The sequence below is a fragment of the Schistocerca cancellata genome, chromosome 1 (genome assembly GCF_023864275.1).
Source record: "Schistocerca cancellata isolate TAMUIC-IGC-003103 chromosome 1, iqSchCanc2.1, whole genome shotgun sequence".
Classification (NCBI taxonomy): Eukaryota; Metazoa; Arthropoda; class Insecta; order Orthoptera; family Acrididae; genus Schistocerca; species Schistocerca cancellata.
Window position 1 is genome coordinate 1,240,483,325 of NC_064626.1, and position 19,227 is coordinate 1,240,502,551.

Consider the following 19,227-nt stretch of genomic DNA (forward strand, 5'->3'; position numbering starts at 1 on the left):
CCTAGCAAGTGTGGTGTCTGGCGGTGACACCACAAAATCACTTCCAATAAGACTTGAAAATATTAACTACGTGTCTAGTTATATTCACAGGTTTTCGCAAGTTGAAGCTTTGTCAAATAAAATCTGACATTTTCTCCCTTTTCAATGTATTTCTACAGGTCAGAACTTTTCCTGTACAATAACAGACATCAGCTCTTCCCAGAGCGACACACAGGCACACAGGGAAGAAGAACAGGGAAAGAGAGGAACAAAGCGTTACATGGCTAATTATAACAAAAGGAAAACGACGAATCTCATATCTCTAGCTTCATAGCATATAGGTTCTTAGGAATGTAATTATTCCAATATTAATACTGCATGTTAAATATTTGTTAAAACATATGAACAAATTGTTTTTACTGTTAAAAAATCTCAAGTTACGACTTACGGCTGCAGAAGTGTGGTTACACCACGCATCGTACGGTGGCGTTCGAAATATATATGTAGACGTAGATGTATAATTTGCCAACGGCCTTGCCGCAGTGGTAACACCGGTTCCCGTCAAATCACCGAAGTTAAGCGCTGTCGGGCTGGGCTAGCACTTGGATGGGTGACCATCCGGTCTGCCGAGCGCTGTTGGCAAGTGGAGTGCACTCAGCCCTTGTGAGGCAAACTGAGCAGCTACTTGATTGAGAAGTAGCGGCTCCGGTCTCGGAAACTGACATACGGCAGGGAGAGCGGTGTGCTGACCACATGCCCCTCCATATCCGCATCGACGCCGGTGGGTGAGGAGGACACGGTGGCCGGTCGGTACCTTTGGGCCGTCATGGCCTGTTCGGGAGTAGAGTTAGACGTATAATTTACGTGAGCTTGTGCTCGTTTTTAAATTGCAATGTTAGAAAATGTTTTTAAAGTTTGGACTTCTACGTTACACAACGACAAACTATTTGTAATAATATAAGGCTGAACAAATGTGTACCTGGAAAGTAAAAGACATAGGTGATAATATTGCTAGACTCGCCGACAAAATGGAAATGAGCGTTTGGCGTCATTGGGCAAGAGGCCCCTTGCGGGGCAGGTCCGGCCGCCTTGGTGCAGGTCTCATTACACTCGACGCCACATTGGGCGACCTGCGCGCCGGATGGGGATGAAATGATGATGAAGACAACACAACACCGAGTCCGTGATCGGAGAAAATCTCCGACCAAGCCGGGAATAGAACACGGGGCCGTAGGACGGCAATCCGTCACGCTGACCACTTTTTTTTTCATTTTGTTCGATATAGTTCATTGCGTTTGGTCTGGGCGGACGCCACAAGACATCCGTTGAAGTTGATCGTTGATTTCTTTACTCAGTTTTTTTTTTTTTTTTGTTACAGAGGGCAAGCAGCCCTCTGACCGAACACGCTGAGCTACCGTGCCGGCTATCAGTCAGCTATCATGGCGGACCGCCGACAAAAGATAGTTTGTTATGAACCATCACGTTCGCGGCACATATACAGGGTTATTACAAATGATTGAAGCGATTTCACAGCTCTACAATAACTTTATTATTTGAGATATTTTCAAAATGCTTTGCACACACGTACAAAAACTCAAAAAGTTGTTTTAGGCATTCACAAATGTTCGATATGTGCCCCTTTAGTGATTCGGCAGACAACAAGCCGATAATCAAGTTCCTCCCACACTCGGCGCAGCATGTCCCCCATCAAAGGGTTCGAAAGCATCGTTGATGCGAGCTCGCAGTTCTGGCACGTTTCTTGGTAGAGGAGGTTAAAACACTGAATCTTTCACATAACCCCACAGAAAGAAATCGCATGGGGTTAAGTCGGGAGAGCGTGGAGGCCACGACATGAATTGCTGATCATGATCTCCACCACGACCGATCCATCGGTTTTCCAATCTCCTGTTTAAGAAATGCCGAACATCATGATGTAAGTGCGGTGGAGCACCATCCTATTGAAAGATGAAGTCGGCGCTGTCGGTCTCCAGTTGTGGCACGAGCCAATTTTCCGCGGGCTACGCGTGAAACTTGCCCGCACGCGTTCAACCGTTTTTTCGCTCACTGCAGGCCGACCCGTTGATTTCCCCTCACAGAGGCATCCAGAAGCTTTAAACTGCGCATACCATCGCCGAATGGAGTTAGCAGTTGGTGGATCTTTGTTGAACTTCGTCCTGAAGTGTCGTTGCACTGTTGTGACTGAGTGATGCGAGTGCATTTCAAGCACGACATATGCTTTCTCGGCTCCTGTCGCCATTTTGTCTCACTTCGCTCTCGAGCGCTCTGATGACAGAAACCTGAAGTGCGGCTTCAGCCGAACAAAACTTGATGAGTTTTTCTACGTATCTGTAGTGTGTCGTGACCATATGTCAATGAATGGAGCTACAGTGAATTTATGAAATCGCTTCAATCATTTGTAATAGCCCTGTAGATGGGTTCAATCAGCTGCGCACCGGTGACTTGCGTTCGTGTAGTTTTGCACTGCTGTTTACGGTGGAATGGATAGCTGCAAATCGCCCTGTGGAGAGTAATGGTCTATGCGATATGAGATTTTATGTTTACGTAAGTAAGCATCCGCGGCAGCAGTGACCCTTATTAGATCGTTGACGAGTGCGGACAGTTGCTGTTCTCTTTCAAGTCTACTGCGACGGCAGTTGTGTTATGGAATGACAGACGTTCAATCATGTTAGAGGAAGTACTCGAAAGTAGCATATCACCGAAATCAGACATTTGCATGAATCAAATTACTCCGATCGCAATACAGCAAAGGAAGAAAACGGAATAGCTTTTTAACAAATTTGTGGCTATGGATCCGAATATGAAAAAACGTTTTGAGACATAGAAAAAAATTTTTGTAAATAAATGCTTAACACTAGAGGCAACTGTACTCGTTCTGTAGGATGAAGTGAAAATTACCTACGTCCGTATCGGGAGATGTTGAAAGTACAGTCGACACTCGGCGACGACTTATCCTAACAACAAGGCCAAGTCCCTGTTTGCGCTGTCCACATTGGAATGTCCCCTGACTCGCTAGTAAGTCTGACAAACAAGATATTTCCGGTGGAAAGTCGTGGATGACGTCGAAGGACGCCGCTAGTCCAGTATAAAAGGGAGTCGCGCAGACACATCGGCGCAACAGAAAGCTGCGACGGCTGGGGAATGCAGCACGTCGTGCTGGCCACAGTCTTGCACTGGGAAACTTGCGACTCCAGCAGCACGCGTAGCTAGGCTTATAGACTTGAGGTCAAGAAGGAGGAACCACACACTAACTGTGTTTTGGCTCCCGAGAAAAACAGAGTCAAGCGTATTGGCGCAGATATTGGCGTGGAGTGGATTTTGAATCCACGTCGTCACACAAAGTCAAATTCCAAATGGTTTTTCTAAACTCAGTACACCTGCATCCTGGTATAATTCCGCAACGTATTCATTGGTAACTTCTGCCGTAAGTGTGTTCCCCAGAGGCCGTTTTGTAATTCCGTATTACTAACAAATTGTTGTTGTCGTTTTGAGTCAGAAGACTGCTTTAATGCAACTCTCCATGCTAATCATAATGTACAAGTCTTTTTTTTATGAGTCATCAGTCTTCTGGCTGAGTGCCGTCCCCCACGAATTCCTCTGTTACGCCCCTCCATCTCAGTGTTGCACTAACACCCTAGGTCCTCAATTGTTTTTGTGATGAATTCCAATCTCTGTCTTCCTGTACAGTTTTCAACCACTACAATTCGCTCTAGTACGATAGAAGTTATTCCCTGATGTCTTAACACATGTCTCATCATCCTCCCTCTTCTTCTTGTCGGTGTGTCCCATGTGTTCCTTTCTTCACCAATTCCTTGTCACTGGCCGGCCGGGATGGTCGAGCGGTTCTAGGCCCTACAGGCTGGAACCGCGTGACCGCTAGGGTCGCAGGTTCGAATCCTGCCTCGGGCATGGATGCGTGTGATGTCCTTAGGTTAGTTAGGTTTAAGTAGTTCTAAGTTCTAGGGGTCTGATGACCTCAGATGTCAAGTCCCATAGTGCTCAGAGCCATTTGAACCATTTGTGAATCGAATTTTATGGAAAATAGAAGGCATAAGCTAACTAAAAGTAGGGATAGTTTGATAGAACACATCCTGAGACATCACGAAATAGTTAATTCTGTAATGGTGGCAAGAGGGGGGGGGGGGGGGAGAATGTAGCAGGCTACGAAGGTTAGACCAAAGTAAGCAGATTCCAGTGTGTGTAGGTTTCAGTACTTGTGCAGGGACAAGCTATTTATCACATTTGGGGCCCACAAACGTGTACATGTCCCAAATCTAAAGAAATTTGTGAATGAAGACATGTTTGAGACTAAAAAATTGTGACATCTCTAGATGTCTTAGATGTTCTGAAAGTAATCTGTGTTTTACTTCTTCTGCCAAGAACTGACTAATCATGTGTAACTTGCGCGTGTACAGTAAATCATGAGACCTGATACCGAAGTACCCTCTGCCACACACCGTAAGATGGCTAGCTAATTATAGATGTAGATGTAGACTAAAAGTAGGAAGCGGTTGATATTATAGAGGGAGACAGAGGTCTGACAAGAGGTTCCAGCAGTTGCAGGTTGTAATAGTTATGCACTGATGAAGAGACTGGGAAGGTGCCTCTGAAAGGTGTAACCATACGCAATGATCAACATTCTGAGGACACAGGACATGTGGCCTGTAACTAAAAAATTATCATAATGATCTGTCCACCGCCAAAAGATTTCGCATTAGTCCATCATTAGTATATCTGAGAGGGGACTATTAACGGCGAGGTAACCATGATAAAAAGGTTGAATAAACAACGACAGGGCGACATATACTACTAGTCGGAGTGCGAAATGACAGAAGTTTTAACGGGGTATGGCAGCAAGAACATCTGAAAATGGAAGTGCAAAAGGTGAATCTAGATCTAGTGGGGGTCGGTGAGGTAAAAAGGAAAGGAGGCAGGCGAATACAGAGTGCAGCATAGCCGCTTTTGTCACTGAGCAAACACGATGAGTGTGAGGATAACTCGTTTGTTGTCAGGTTGTGAGAGAAGAGAAGACACCGTGACTTGGCTTCACCGTGACTCGCCGGCCGTGGTGGCCGAGCGGTTCTAGGCGCTACAGTCTGGAACCGCGCGACCGCTACGGTCATAGGTTCGAATCCTGCCTCGGGCGTGGATGTGTGTGATGTACTTAGGTTAGTTAGGTTTAAGTAGTTCTAAGTTCTAGGGGGACTGATGAACTCAGACGTTAAGTCCCATAGTGCTCAGAGCCATTTGAACCACACAAGCGGCTCGTAGCGAAATTGCGTGCTTATGGAATATCGTCTCAGTTATGTGACTGGATTTGTGATTTCCTGTCAGAAAAGTCACAGTCCGTAGTAACTGACAGAAAGTCATCGAGTAAAACAGAAGTGATTTTTCGCTTTCCCCAAGGTAGTGTTATAGGCCCTTTGCTGTTCCTGTCTATATATACACTATTTGGGAGACAATCTCAGTAGCTGCCTTCGATTGTTTTCAGATGACGCTGTCGTTCATCGACTAATAAAGTCATCAGAAGATCAAAACAAACTGCAAAACGATTTAGAAAAGATATCTGAATGGTGAGAAAAGTGGCAGTTGACCTTAAATAACGAAAAGTGTGAGGTCATCCACATGAGTGCTAAAAGGAACGCGTTAAACTTCGGTTACCGATAAATCAGTCTAATCTAAAAGCCATAAATTCAACTAAATACCTAGGTATTACAATTACGAACAATTTAAATTGGAAGGAACACACAGAAAATGTTGTGGGGAAGGCTAACCAAAGACTGCGTTTTATTGGCAGGACACTTAGAAAATGTAATAGACCTACTAAGGAGTCTGCCTACACTACGATTGTCCGTCCTCTTTTAGAATACTGCTGCGCGTTGTGGGATCCTTACCAGATAGGACTGACGGAGTACATCGTAAAAGTTGAAAGAAAGGCAGCTCGTTTTGTATTTTCGCGAAAGTGTCACAGAAATGATACAGGATTTGGACTGGAAATCATTAAACGAAATGAGTTTTTCGTTGCGACGAAATTCAAATCACCAACTTTCTCCCCCGAATGCGAAAATATTTTGTTGACACCGACCTACATAGGGAGGAACGATAAAATAAGGGAAATCAAAGCTCATATGGAAAGATGTAGGTAGATGTTCATTCTTTCCGCGCGCTATATGGGATTGGAATAATAGAGAATTGTGAAGGTGTTTCGATGAACCCTCTGCCAGGCACTTGAATGTGATTTTCAGAGTATCCATGTAGATGTAGGCGTAGATGATAGCACACCTCTTTGTCTTCGTTGTCCACACTCTGACATTAAATTTGTCATTAATCTTATGTCTGTCACTCCTTACTTTTTCATCTTTATTCAGTCTATCCTCATTCCATATACTGTGCTCATTAGACTATTCATTGCATACAATACGCCCTGTAATTCTCCTTTACTTTCACTGACGACAACAAAGTCATCATCAAAGCTTATCATCGATAACATTTCACCCTCAATTTTGATCCTACTCTTGAACCTTCCTTTTGTTTCTGTCATTGCTTCTCCGATGTGTTAACTGATCGGTAGGGCCAAATACTTTATCCCTCTTTCATACCCTTTTTAATCCGATCACTTAGTTGTACTTCTTATCGTTCTCTCTTGGTTCTTGTACATACCGTATATTATCCGCCTTCCCCGGAAACTTATTCCCATTTTTCTCAGATTTTCGAACATTTTGCATCATTTTACATTGCCGAATGCTTGTTCTAGGTCTGCAAATAGAATAAACATCTTGATTTTCCTTATGTGTTATTTCAGTTGTCACTGACAATGTCAGAACTACTCGCTGGTACCCTTACTTTTCTGAAACCCAAACTGATGGTCATCTAACAGATTCACGTTTTTCCCAATCATTTTTGCCAGCAATTTGGATACATAAGCTGTTAAACTGATTGCACACAGTTTTCTGCGCTTGCTGCCTTCAAGGTTGTATGGAAGATATTTTTTCCGGAAGTTGGATGGTATATCTTCAGACTGTACACAGCAACTTGAATAGTCGCTTTATTGGCACTCTCCTCAATAATTTCAGAAATGTTATCTATTTCTGCCTTATCTGATCGCAGTTATTCTAAGTCTCTATTACACTCTCTCTAATACTGATTCCCTTATGTCTTCCACATGAATTCCCATTCCTTCCTTGGTCGAGTCATCATACAACTCCCCGCCCTATTAGAGGACCTTAATGTACTCTTTCAATACTCTTCCTGCCTATTTGCTCTCTCCTCTGCGTTTAAAAGTGCTACTTTCGTTGTACTCTTAATGTTGACGCCCTTGCGTTTAATTTTACAGATCGTTGTCTCGACTTTTCTGTGCGCTGAAACAGTCCTTCCGACGGCTATTTCGTTTCCCATTCTTCACATTTTTCCTGCAATCATTTTGTATTACCTACCTTGCATTTCCAGTTTTTGTCGTTCCTTAGTGACTTATGTTGCTGTACTGCTGTCTTTTACTGAATATTTTTTGCAGTATTTCCTTCTTTCGCTGATCGGTTGAAGAATTTCTTATATTACCCAAGGTTATTTCGAATTTATCTTCCTTGCATCTATGTTTGTCTGCCCAACTTACGTGATTTTCCGTTTTATTGATGACCATACCTCTTTATCAGAACTGTCTACTTGGTTATTCATTATCGTAGTATCTAAAGCTCAAAGAACTTCAGGCGCATTTAATCAGTCCTCAGTACTTCAGTACCCTCTTCTTTATTATACTGATTCTTTCGAACGAGTCTGTTAAACTCCATCCTACATTTCATCGTTAGACTACTAAGTTGTGATCCCAGTCTATATCTGCTCCTGAGTACAGTTTACAATCCAGTATCCGGTTTCAAAATCTCTGACTGACCATGAAGACATCCAGCTGGAATCTTCCTGTCTCTCCACGCCTTTTCTAAGTAAACTTATACTTCTTCCCCTTCTCCACATTGTAACAGACCATCAGATGTGAATATAGATCCAATATTCTTGGAACAACTGGAAGATACAATAGTGCCATCAAAAATGGGAAGTGTTCAGGAGAAGACAAAATAAATTCGGACAATGCGGACCTTAGCCCGCATCTCGTGGTCGTGCGGTAGCGCTCTCGCTTCCCACGCCCGGGTTCCCGGGTTCGATTCCCGGCGGGGTCAGGGATTTTCTCTGCCTCGTGATGGCTGGGTGTTGTGTGCTGTCCTTAGGTTAGTTAGGTTTAAGTAGTTCTAAGTTCTAGGGGACTGATGACCATAGATGTTAAGTCCCATAGTGCTCAGAGCCAACAACAATGCGGACCTTCCAAAATTTTATGAATGTTCTGAGAACCCGACGTTGTCCGGGTACGCATTTACTCCAGTTTTCTATTAGTCCTCCTTTCCCTCTCTCTGTCCATCTCCGCTAACCCCTCTCTCTGATCACACCCATCATCCACTTCTGGTATGAACCTGATATCAAATTAATTGACTAATTAGGTAAATTGATTGATTAATTGCCCCCTTCTCCTCTGGGAAATCCCCAGCCCATCGGGAGAGGGAAGGGTGTGTCCCTCTGCTGCTGCTGCATGACAGAGACAGATGGGTCCTCCATGCTCCCCCTCTGTGAAATCCCCAACCCTCCTCACCTCTCCCTCCTATCCTCCCCTCTATCACCACACCCCTCTGGCGGAAAAGTCTGTGCTGTGCTGTCGGACCGGAAGGATCTCATGACACGAAATTCAAATCAATGTCAGCTACATTGCGGCGGATATAATAACACATCGTTTATTAATAAAATTGAATTTGCATGTTCTTTATTTTATCAGTTTGTGGGAGACAGGGCTGTGGACCTCTTTATTTAGCGGGAAAAACTCGTCGCTCTATGTTGTTTACTTAATTTTGGAAGGTGAAAGTGTTGAAAAATACTTCGAAAAAAAATTATCGACCTATTAAAGAAGTAATAAAATATCCAAATAGATTGCTACCGCTTTTTGCGGTAGCAGTGCAATACCGCTTCGAAATTGTCATCAACATGAACATAAAACACTCTCTGCACGTAATTACACTGCTACCGATTCATGGGATACACGCAGTCTGTTCTCTGGAAGATGTCCTAATTACAGTGCTCCTGGTTGGCGGGAAAAAACTCACACATGCCTAGGCACATAGTTACTGATCATCATGTGATTCATTATCGAATCGCTAAATACCGCTTCTATAAAGAGCCAAAAAACGCTACCAAAACCAGCGTCTATAAAGATCCAAAACATCGCTAATAAAGAAGTAAACATACCACAAAGATCGAGATAAACCTCGCCTGACACATACTGTTAGTGGGGAACTGTGCCCTAGGAGTAGTGTGTTTGATTAGTAATCAAAATGTCTTCCGTCTCGGATTCGAACCACACCAGCGCATAAATATTGAATAAAAATCCTCAGCAATGGCAGCCGAAGACTTCCGGCATAAGAAGTCACCCTCATTCTGGCAACGGCTTCATCAAAGAAGGCGGAGGAGCGGGCAAAAGGTCAGCGCACTCCCTTGCCGTAGGGGTGGGATACAGCTGAATGTTCGAATGTGTGTGAATTTCTAAGGGACGAAACTGCTTAGGTCATCGGTCCCTAGACTTACAGATTAGTTACACTAAATGCCTATTTGCTTCTGTCTCGGGTTCTTCGGCCGACGTTCATCTGATGATTTTACCGACGTTTCGCCAGCACGAGTGGCTGGCATTGTCAAAGCTTCACCCTCCATTGCCGGTGGTGAACTGGAGCCGAGCTTTTTTTTTTTTTTTTTCATTCCCACACCTGAGGAGTAGTGGGCGGGCCAATTCTGCCGAGCTCGCGGCTGTAAACTGTATGTACCTGGCGCGCTAACGTCCGAGGGCTTCTCCGCGGTCATTTCCGGTGCGGTTCTCCTCTTGCTACCTGCGACGGTCGTTCGCTGCAGTACGGAAAGCCAGGATCCGTTTACCTTACGGCTTTCCTCTTTCTTGTTGAAGCTGTTCCCGTGTTTGTGTATTTCTACAGCTTCTCTAAACAAGCGGGTGTGATAGTGCTTCTCTACAGCCAGAACTTCCGTGTCGGCGAATTTTATTACGTGGTCGGTCCCACTCAGCGCGTGCTCTGCCACGGCCGATTTCTCCACCTGCCCCAACCTGCAATGTCGCTTATGCTCTTTGATCCTGGTGTTGCTGATCGTCCAGTTATTCCGATATAAACTTTTCCGCATGTGCATGGTAAGCGGTATATGCCCGACATTGTAAGTGGGTCCCTTTTATCCTTTGCTGATCTAAGACATTCTTTAATCTTCCTTGTCGGTTTGAAAATTGTCTTTACGCCGTGTTTGTGCAATATACGGCCGATTCTGTCCGTCACTCTGGGAATGTATGGCAGAAAGGCCGTACCCGACATTTCTTTTTTTTTAGGCTCTGTTACACATCTAATATAATTTGTGGAGTACCCATTGCTCCTCAGAACGCTTGCCAGATGATGCATTTCGCGTTTGAGGTGCTAAGGCTCACATATTCGTCCTGCTCGCGTTACGAGCGCATGAATCATGCCTCTCTTCTGACTCGGGTGGTGGTTTGATAGTTTGTACAGATATCGGTCCGTATGTGTCGGTTTTCGGTACACGCTATGTCCCAGGTTTTCGCCGTCTCTTGTGACCAGCACATCTAGAAATGGCAGTTTTTCGACCTTTTCTACTTCCATGGTAAATTTTATGTTGGTGTGGAGGCTGTTCAAGTATCACAGGAAGTCATCGAACTGTTCTTCACCATGGCTCCACGTATCTGTACCACACCTTAGGTTTGCAAGTCGCCGAGTCCAGTGCCTGTGCTTCGAAATGCTCCATGAAGAAGTTGGCGACCACTGGACTGGACCAGTAAAATCATCAGACGGACGTCGGCCGAAGAACCCGAGACAGAAGCAAACAGGCAAGTATCCACGAAAGCCTTAACAATTTTGTACATACACTAACTTATGCTAAGAACAACACATAAACACCCATGCCCGAGGGAAGACTCGAACCTCCGGCGGGAGGGGCCGCACTGGAATACTGCCCCTGAACGCGGAAGAACCAGCAATGATCAACGGCATGAATATGCAGAAGGCAACGTGTAAGGTGCCTCTTACGTGAGGAAGACAAATCAAATGGCTCTGAGCACTATGCGACTTAACTTCTGAGGTCATCAGTCGCCTAGAACTTAGAACTAATTAAACCTAACCAACCTAAGGACATCACACACATCCATGCCCGAGGCAGGATTCGAACCTGCGACCGTAGCGGTCGCTCGGTTCCAGACTGTAGCGCCTAGAACCATACGGCTGGCTGAGGAAGAAATTTTTACCAGTTTTAATAAATTATTGTCTCTCGTTGATGTATTCACGATAGTTAGGGGGTGCTGTAGTCCGTACTCCGTAGCCGGCTATGGATCGGAGAGCATTTCTCACGCTGGCTGGCTAGGTGACGAAGCGACCAAATGTAGCGTGTAGTGGGGTGGGGCTCGGCGCTGGAACGTAGCAACAAGCGTCAGTCTGGGGAATATACATGACGGGAAGTACCGCCTTCTTGGCGCCAAAGTCACCGATTTTGTTTATTTATATTTAATAATTTGAAGTCATTTATGACAACACGAATACTAGGAGGAGCCTCCGGATGTTTAAAACTATTTATCATAATTGTGCCTCGTTAAAATTCACACCCGTTCATTAACAAATGCATATCTTAGTAAGTACGAACTCGATCGGAAATCCATGAACTGTGACGAAACTAGTAAGAGATACGGACTGCGCGCCAAAGTCGGCGTTAAGAGCTCTTCCTGTCTTGTTCGGTGGTAGCCATGCTCTCAGTTAAGAGTAGTTTGTGACGTGAGTGTTTCATTATTGATCTAATAGGAATAAAAGTGATATTACGGCATCCTGAATGTTAATTTCGCGTAAATAGATAACCCAAAGTTGACCGACAGCAATTTCAGATAATTAGCTTCCACCAACAAAGACATCCAATGCGCCAATGAAGAATCTGCACGGGACGACATTTCCGAGAGCTCCACAGCGTACAGGTAGGAGGAAATCCGACGACACGACCCACCAAGGCGGATCAAGGAAGGTCCGACTCGCAAATTCCGGGTGGAAATGGTGACCAGTCATACTGTACGTCACATATACCACCCTCTACGGGCTCGCGGCTAAGCTGAGTAATAACAGTATCAGTTTATAAGCGAGGGGATCTTCCAAATGGAAACCATTGCATTAGAGACGCATAACTTGAATCCGCAGGATATGTAGCCTGTAACTGAAAAACTGTCATGATGATTCTCCATTGGCAAAAGATTCCGGAATAGTCGTCAATTCGGATCTACGGGAGGGGACTGCCTAAGGGGAGGTGACCATGAAAAAATATTGAATTTCTAACGAAAGAGTAACGTTCTACCGATCGGGGTGTGGGATGTCAGAAGTTTGAATGTGGTAGGGAAGTTAGAAAATCTGTAAGGGGAAATGCCAAGGCGTCAATGAGGTGGAAATGGAAAGAAGACAAGGCAGTCTGGTCGGAAGAGTGTAGGGTGATATCAACAGCAGCAGAAAATTATGTAATGGAAGTTATGAGTAAGATGATAGGACAGAGAGTGAGTTATTGTAAAAGAGTTCAGTGATGGGGTTGTTCTCGCCAGAATCGGCTGCAAACCAATACCGACAACAATAGTTCAGGTATACATCTACATCTACATTTATACTCCGCAAGCCACCCAACGCTGTGTGGCGGAGGGCACTTTATGTGCCACTGTCATTACCTCCCTTTCGTGTTCCAGTCACGTATGGTTCGCGGGAAGAACGACTACCGGAAAGCCTCCGTGCGCGCTCGAATCTCTCTTATTTTACATTCGTGATCTCCTCGAGAGGTATAAGTAGGGGGAAGCAATATATTCGATACCTTATCGAGAAACGCACCCTCTCGAAACGTGGACAGCAAGCTACACCGCGATGCAGAGCGCCTCTCTTGCAGAGTCTGCCACTTGAGTTTGCTAAACATCTCCGAAACTCTATCACGCTTACCAAATAACCCTGTGACGAAACGCGCCGCTGTTCTTTGGATCTTCTCTATCTCCTCTGTCAGCCCGACCTGGTACGGATCCCCCACTGATGAGCAATACTCAAGTATAGTTCGAACGAGTGTTTTGTAAGCCACGTCCTTTGTTGATGGACTACATTTTCTAAGGACTCTCCAAATGAATCTCAACCTGGCACCCGCCTTACCAACAATTAATTTTATATCATAATTCCACTTGTCCGCAGCTCGTGGTCGTGCGTTAGCATTCTCGTTTCCCGCGCCCGGGTTCGATTCCCGGCGGGGTCAGGGATTTTCTCTGTCTCGTGATGACTAGGTGTTGTGTGATGTCCTTAGGTTAGTTAGATATAAGTAGTTCTAAGTTCTAGGGGACTGATGACCATAGATGTTAAGTCCCTTAGTGCTCAGAGCCATTAATTGCACTTCAAATCATTCCGTACGAATACTCCCAGATATTTTACAGAAGTAACTGCTACCAGTGTTTGTTCCGGTATCATATAATCATACAATAAAGGATTCTTCTTTGTATGTATTCGCAATACATTATACTTTTCTATGTTGAGGGTCAGTTGCCACTCCCTGCCCCAAGTGCCTATCCGCTGCAGATCTTCCTGCATTTTGCTCCAATTTTCTAATTCTGCAACTTCTCTGTATACTACAGCATCATCCGCGAAAAGGCGCATGGAACTTTCGACATACCGTCGTTGCGGGCAGAAGACACAGGAGGATATTGAACGAGTAATTCAGTTTGTTTAGGGAGTTGAAAATGTAATAATCATGGAGTACGGGAATGTGGTTGAAGGGGAAGGAGTAGAAGAAAGGTTACGGGAGAATATGGGCTTGGTGTTAGGATTGAGAGAGGATAAAGATTGACTGAGCAGTGCAATAAATTTCAAATGAGAAGAATCTACGAAAAACACTGTCAAGGAGAAGGGTCAGTCAGGATGACAGGAGATCTGTTAAGACAGCAGGGGATAACTTCCAAGGTACTAGAGAGAGCTGTAGATGGTATAAACTGTAGAGGCAGACAGAGACTGGAATACATCCAACAAATAATTGAGGCTGTAGATTGCATGTGCTACTCTGAGATGAAGAGTTTGGCACAGGGGAGGAATTCGTGGTGGGTCGCATCAAACCAGTCAGAAGACTGACGACTTAAAAGAAAATTTCCACCCTTCGCTAACAGCTTTGAGCATATGCTGTGAGAAACGCAGAGGGACGGCTGACACCTCCGCTAACAAGTAGACTGTCGAACAGGCAAAGTCTCCTGCCGCCGAGGCAGCTCTGTTCGCTGCGGAGGACAGCGAGATAATGGCGTAGTTCCGCGCGCTACGGCCAGAGAGCAGCACCTATGCACAGGTGGCGTGACAGCAGGCGGGGCGGATAGGGACACGTCTTTTGCTTTTTGTACCGCTGAGCTTCGGCGCCAGAGACTGACAGCTTGCTGGCGATACCTTTTGTTCCCCGCGGTCCGGGTTTTCCACTGGGTAGGCGGACAGCAGTAAACCTCTAGAGACGTGCACTGGGGCGTTCTTAGTCGGTAGCCGACCATCCACATATCGTTATGTGTATTTCCCGGAACAAAACGTTCGCTCAATTGGCGGCTGCTTCAAACACCTCTACTCCTTCCTAGAAGAACCGGCGAACACCAGATGTCGCCGGTGAAGAACGGTACATATCCTGTCTACTCACAAAAGAGGTTACTTCACAGGCATCCCTGGAACTCATAAAAGTTGTAAGGTATTCCTGGAATGCAGACTTCGTGAACAATACCCACCCTGAGAGGACTATATTCCATCTTTGAAGAACCCGACAAGTTTTCTGGGGACGACTGGTTAACGACGACAAAGCCTGCTGGAATGTGAGCCTCGAGAACAATACCCACCCCCAGAGGATTTTGCGCCATCTTTCATGCAGCCAACATATTTTCCCAAGAGTACTGTTTAACAGTGACAAAGCCGTTCCCGGAACGCAGGCTTTGTGAAGAATATCACAATGTAACATGTAGAAAGAGGCAGCCTCTCACTCCCCCCCCCAATGGTTCAAATGACTCTGAGCACTATGGGACTTAACATCTGAGGTCATCAGTCCCCTAGAACTTAGAACTACTTGCACCTAACTAACCTAAGGACATCACATACATCCATGGCTGAGGCAGGATTCGAACCTGCGAACGTAGCGGCCGCGCGGGTCCAGACTGAAGCGCCTACAACCGCTCGACCACCGCGGCCGGCTTTGATTGGGTCTGTTGCGGACTGAAGCGCCTAGAACCACTCGGCCACTCCGGCCGGCCGGTATCCTCGCCCCCCCACCCCCTCGCCGCTAAACAACTGCTCTTAGTTCCATTAAATGACAGCAGATGTCACGTGGGTTACCCACTTAGTTCTGGTAGACTGCAGTAGAGGCGCTTCTCCAACAGCCTCCGTGACGTCAGCATGGAGGGAGGCAGAGGGGAGAATGCCAAAAACAGGTGTGCTGACAGTAGAACAGAAAGTGTCTCACAACAACAGACGAGATAAGTTATTTACTATACGGTGGCATGACAGACTGTTGAAAGCAGTCGGTGCAGGAAACCAAACAGCGTAAGTGATGATTTGCATGTACCTGATATTCTGTGTAATGGAGGAGACACAATACCTTGTAACATCGAAAAGGCGCAAGAGAGGCAGAAAATCATACATGCAAACATCACCAAACACATTCATGTAAACAAATGCACTAATACACTTGAAAATGAGAATAAATTCTTGAAAGCAGCAAGAAGCGAAAAATAAATAATGGTGCAGTTTCCATTATTTAAATCATGTATGACACGTTTATTTCTACTTTGTGCTAAAAGTCACTTTTTTATTTTATGTTTAATCTAACATAATACAACACGTTTCGAACATGTTCTGTTCATCTTCAGGCGTTTATACATACATACTGAGAAATGTTACTTTAAGTTAAACAGTCTTAAACTAGATTAATCTGGAACTCTTTGTCCATTGTCTGTCACTATAGCGGCTGGTGTAGCATTTCGGGGGGGGGGGGGGGTGGTGGTGGCAGTGTATGGCTAGAAATCGAAATCAGTGATGTCTTCTGCTGTCACCACAAGGAAGAAAACCAACAGAAGACATCACTGACTTCGATTTCTAGCCATACACTGGCAGCAGAGGATCAAGTAGGTAAAAAGACGAGGGCAGAAATCCTTGGGTAACAGAAGAAATATTGAATTTAATTGATGAAAGGAGAAAATATAAAAATGCAGTAAATGAAGCAGGCAAAAAGGAATACAAACGTCTCAAAAATGAGATCGACAGGAAGTGCAAAATGGCTAAGCAGGGATGGCTAGAGGACAAATGTAAGGATGTAGAGGCTTATCTCACTAGGGGTAAGATAGATACTGCCTACAGGAAAATTAGAGAGACCTTTGGAAATAAGAGAACCACTCGTATGAACATCAAGAGCTCAGATGGAAACCCAGTTCTAAGCAAAGAAGGGAAAGCAGAAAGGTGGAAGGAGTATATAGAGGGTCTATACAAGGGCGATATACTTGAGGACAATATTATGGAAATGGAAGAGGATGTAGATGAAGATGAAATGGGAGATACGATACTGCGTGAAGAGTTTGACAGAGCACTGAAAGACCTGAGTCGAAACAAGGCCCCCGGAGTAGAGAACATTCCATTGGAACTACTGACGGCCTTGGGAGAGCCAGTCCTGACAAAACTCTACCATCTGGTGAGCAAGATGTACGAAACAGGCGAAATACCCTCAGACTTCAAGAAGAATATAATAATTCCAATCCCAAAGAAAGCAGGTGTTGACAGATGTGAAAATTTAATAAGTCACAGCTGCAAAATACTATCGCGAATTATTTACAGACGAATGGAAAAACTGGTAGAAGCCGACCGAACACGTGAAGCAGTACTGACCTTACGACTTATCTTAGAAGTAAGATTAAGGAAAGGCAAACCTACGTTTCTAGCATTTGTAGACTTAGAGAAAGCTTTTGACAATGTTGACTGGAATACTCTCTTTCAAATTCTAAAGGTGGCAGGGTTAAAATACAGGGAGCGAAAGGCTATTTACAATTTGTACAGAAACCAGATACAGTTATAAGAGTCGAGGAACATGAAAGGGAAGCAGTGGTTGGGAAGGGAGTAAGACAGGGTTGTAGCCTCTCCCCGATGTTATTCAATCTGTATATTGAGCAAGCAGTAAAGGAAACAAAAGAAAAATTCGGAGTACCTATTAAAATCCATGGAGAAGAAATAAAAACCTTGAGGTTCGCCGATGACATTGTAATTCTGTCAGAGACAGCAAAGGACTTGGAAGAACAGTTGAACGGAATGGATGGTGTCTTGAAGGGATGATATAAGATGAACATCAACAAAAGCAAAACGAGGATAATGGAATGTAGTCGAACTAAGTCAGGTGATGTTGAGGGTATTAGATTAGGAAATGAGACACTTAAAGTAGTAAAGGAATTTTGCTATTTGGGGAGCAAAATAACTGATGATTGTCGAAGTAGAGAGGATATAAAATGTAGACTGGCAATAGCAAGGAAAGCGTTTCTGAGGAAGAGAAATTTGTTAACATCGAGTATAGATTTAAGTGTCAGGAAGTCATTTCTGAAAGTATTTGTATGGAGTGTAGCCATGTATGGAAGTGAAACGTGGACGGTAAATAGATTGGACAAGAAGAGAATAGAAGCTTTCGAAATGTGGTGCTACAGAAGAATGCTGAAGATTAGATGGGTAGATCACATAACTAATGAGGAGGTACTGAATAGGATTGGGGAGAAGAGGAGTTTGTGGCACAACTTGACCAGAAGAAGGGATCGGTTGGTAGGACATGTTCTGAGGCATCCAGGGATCACCAATTTAGTATTGGAGGGCAGCGTGGAGGGTAAAAATCGTAGGGGGAGACCAAGAGATGAATACACTAAGCAGATTCAGAAGGATGTAGGTTGGAGTAGGTACTGGGAGATGAAGAAGCTTGCACAGGATAGAGTACCATGGAGAGCTGCATCAAACCAGTCTCAGGACTGAAGACCACAACAACAACAACAACAACACTGCCACCCTCCCCCCCGCCCCCGCCCCTGAAATGCTACACCAGCCAGTATAGTAACAAACAATGGACAAAGAGTTCTAGAATAATCTAGTTTAAGACTGTTTAACTTTAAGTAGCATTTCTCTGTATGTATGTATAAACGCCTGAAGATGAACAGAACATGTTCGAAACATTTTGCATTATGTTAGATTAAACATACAATAAAAAGGTGACTGGTAGCAGAAACTAGAAATAAATAATTATCCCACACAGTCATGGTTCACAAACATAGCCACTATGGCTGAAAATAATTATGAGTGACTCAGTTGTTGATTTTCCCAAAACATCTATTATGATGAACGAAATTAAAATAATTGATTTGATGAAATTTTCTCAGGTGCTCAGCCGGGTGGTGGCGTCGTCTTCTCGAAATGTTTCAATGAGTTTCGTATCTATTATCTGCAAGTGAGGCGTCGGGATGTTGACTCCCTCTGCATTTTTTACTTTTTCTGTCCGTGATAAAAATGTTGCGTGGGGGGAGTCTGTTGTCGTGAGACATTTACTCTGCATTTTCCGTGACTGGTTGAGTTTGTTTTGTTGCTTTGCCGTTTTGCATTCCACCTAGCTACAGGGTGTTTCAAAAATGACCGGTATATTTGAAACGGCAATAAAAACTAAACGAGTAGCGATAGAAATACACCGTTTGTTGCAATATGCTTGGGACAACAGTACATTTTCAGGCAGACAAACTTTCGAAATTACAGTAGTTACAATTTTCAACAACAGATGGCGCTGCGGTCTGGGAAACTCTATAGTACGATATTTTCCACATATCCACCATGCGTAGCAATAATATGGCGTAGTCTCTGAATGAAATTACCCGAAACCTTTGACAACGTGTCTGGCGGAATGGCTTCACATGCAGATGAGATATACTGCTTCAGCTGTTCAATTATTTCTGGATTTTGGCGGTACACCTGGTCTTTCAAGTGTCCCCACAGAAAGAAGTCACAGGGGTTCATGTCTGGCGAATAGGGAGGCCAATCCACGCCGCCTCCTGTATGTTTCGGATAGTCCAAAGCAATCACACGATCATCGAAATATTCATTCAGGAAATTAAAGACGTCGGCCGTGCGA

The 19,227-nt window shown here is 44.5% G+C and overlaps 1 pseudogene; it reads left to right on the forward strand.

Moving 5' to 3' along the window:
* Positions 1–503: 503 nt before the first annotated feature.
* LOC126103493 (5S ribosomal RNA) lies at positions 504–621 on the forward strand (annotated as a pseudogene).
* The last annotated feature ends 18,606 nt before the right edge of the window (positions 622–19,227 follow it).